Source organism: Emydura macquarii, unplaced genomic scaffold (assembly GCF_026122565.2).
Source record: "Emydura macquarii macquarii isolate MOO-44397 ecotype Brisbane River unplaced genomic scaffold, CSIRO-AGI_Emac_v2 contig_369, whole genome shotgun sequence".
Taxonomy (NCBI): domain Eukaryota; kingdom Metazoa; phylum Chordata; order Testudines; family Chelidae; genus Emydura; species Emydura macquarii.
In genome coordinates, this window is record NW_027130506.1 from 6521888 (window position 1) to 6524692 (window position 2805).

The 2805-nt window shown below is 48.7% G+C and overlaps 1 non-coding gene across 1 annotated transcript; it reads right to left on the bottom strand.

Moving 5' to 3' along the window:
• Positions 1-732: 732 nt before the first annotated feature.
• On the bottom strand, positions 733-946 carry LOC137142440 (small nucleolar RNA U3). The gene has a single exon (XR_010916930.1). It is a non-coding gene; the product is annotated as a small nucleolar RNA U3 (small nucleolar RNA).
• Between the last annotated feature and the right edge of the window lie 1859 nt (positions 947-2805).

Consider the following 2805-nt stretch of genomic DNA (forward strand, 5'->3'; position numbering starts at 1 on the left):
AACTGGCTCACAGCACCATGTAGCTAACAGCATTGTTCCTCCTCTGCAGTAGCCTTGATGTCCTGACAGTTGTTTCGGGGAGGCATGTAGCCAAATGACCTTGTCAGAGCCAAGAGAAGCCCCAAGAGTGAAGCCTGGCACATTGCCCGGGAACAAGCTCCTGCTCACTGCTTAATTTGTAATGAAAGAGGTGACAGGGCTCATGCAATTAGGTATCAGGGCTCCAGTCGTTTTTTTACTTTCATACCTGATGCAGCAAGCCCAGCGGTAACAGAGCTCTGAATGCCAAGCCTGGAGGTGCCAGGGCTCAGTCCTGGCACAAATTAAGCACTGCTCCTGCTGCTCTCTCCATAGTGCTTTTCTCACGAGAACAGAGAGGACAAGGAAGGGGCAGAAAGATGGGAAACAGTAGTGGCAGGAGGTAGCTCCTGAAAAGAAGGGAAGACCAGGAAACTAACACTGGCAGCAGAGGGGCACAGTCCATAGTCAAAACTGCCAAAAATATGGTTCAATAGCATCACTGGCAACCAGGGTGTGCTGCTGAGACTGTCCCTACACTTCCCTTTCTTACTTCTCTGAGCCCATTTGGTTGAAAAAAACACAAGCCAGTCACACAGCAACTGAAAGCACCCAGAAACGTTAACTGCCAGGATCTCACATCTCAAAGTCACACCACTGCCAGCCCCCCAACATAGCTTTATTTTCACAGCCAGCCAAACAAGCTCACAGCTAACCACTCAGATTGCATTTCCTTCCCCTGCTCTTCCCAGGAAAAGCAAGACACTCCTCCACAGTAGAGAGCAGCTAGCACAAACCAGCTCCTTCTACCACTGTCACGCTCAGAAGGAAATGCTACCACTCCTCATTGTGGTTAGCGGGACCAGCCTTTCACAGCCACGCTTCTCTAGGCGCCAACTATAGAAACAATCCCTGAAAGCATAGCCCTAACCTACCAACACCCCGCCAATCACAGGCCACTCTGGCACATTCTCCTCTAACTGCTGGTTGCTACAATTTGGACTTCATAGGAAACAGCACAATGAGAAGCCCCACGTGGGCAGAACCTGGCTCTCAACTCTCCCCTCCACGGACCCCTTCTGTAGGCTGCCTAACAAAGCAAAGCTGCTCAAAGTGCTCATCCCCTTTCATTTGCATAAACTGAAGACACAGCCAGGCCACTCCACCAATCTTCTCTTTCTCCCTGCTCCATACAGCCCAAGACAATAACTGTTATCTGGCCACAGAATCATAAAAGGTTAGGATTGGAAGGGACATCGGGAGCTCTTCTAGTCCAACCCCTTGCTGAAATCAGGACCAAACCTAACTAATTGGTATACTGGTCTGCTGTTCCTTTGGGAATGTAAAGGGGAGTTATTTTTATATTGTAACATTGTTTTCTGTCCATGGGACCAGCTAACAATGGATAGCTTGTGCTTTGCTTGCCTTTCAGGGCACAGCGCAACCTTCAGTTCAGCATCTACTACTCCCGCTGACTGCCTATCGCAGATTAGAAGATGGAAAAAAACACCTCGGGCTGACACGTTCACTGAGATAATGAATGCCTCTGTGGCTGCTGACACAGAGCTGAGAGCCTGGAGGTTTTCATTATCGGAGAAAATGAACATGGACATGGACAATAGGAAGGCGACTCAAAAATGTGAGCATGCTACGCAGGATTAGCTGCTGCGCATAATGAGGAATCAGTCGGACATGTTGAGGCATTTGGTTGAGCTTCAAGAAGAAGGGTGGCAGGACAGATTCCCCCTGAAACCCCTGCAAAACGTTCAGCCCACGCACTCTTTCCTAGCCCCCACTCCGAAGTGATCTAGGAGGAGGTTGAGAAGGGTGTAACAGGTGCTGCACTTCATCCTGGGTGAGGGGAGCAGAAAGAAGTACCAGCCTCTTTAAGAAATGGGACTGTGCTGTTTTCACATTGAAACTTTGTTCTGTGTCCCCTCACAACCGCATTACACTGCATGCGAAGTGTTGAAATAACTTCCTTTCCCTCCACTCTTAATGATCAACAATAAAAAAAATGTACTTCTTTAAAGATTACTTTATTGAGACCGTGGGGATTAGCGCTGGGGTGGGGGCTAGCACAGTGCTGTATTGCTGGGGAATGGATGAGGGATGGGATGGGAAGATTTTTCAGAAACATTAGGACTCACTGCAAAACTGATTTTTCAAGGCTTCCCTGAGGTGCAGCGCGCCGCGGTTGGCTCTCAGTGTTACACTGCTGTCTGGCGGCTCAAAACTGGCAGCCTGGCTATCTGCCCCCGTGACTGTACACACCAGAAACTTCACCCGCTTTGTCTCACAGACATTATGGAACACAAAGCATGCAGAGATAACTGCTGGGATTTTTTTTCACTGAGGTCTAGTCTAGTGAGTAAACTGCACCAGCGCACCTTTAAACATCCAGAAGCACATTCCATGACCATTCTACACTTGCTGAGCCCATTATTGAGCCTCTCCTTCTCGTTGTCTAAGTGCCCAGTGTACAGTTTCATCAAGCAGGGGCGCAATGGGTATGCAGGGCCTCCCAGGATCACAACTGGCATTTCAACATCACCAGTATTTATTTTTTGGTCAGGAAGAAAGTCTCTGCTTGCATCTTTTGGAACAGCCCTGAGTTCCTAAGGGGGCCAAAACTAGTCACAATACTCCAAATGTTGCCTCAGCAGTGCCGAATAGAGGGGAATAATCACTTCCCTCGATCTGGGGAATCACTGGGGTATCAAATGGGAATAGGCACCTTCTCGGGTGTACCCAGTGATGAACGTTAAAAAAACAACAACACTCCTT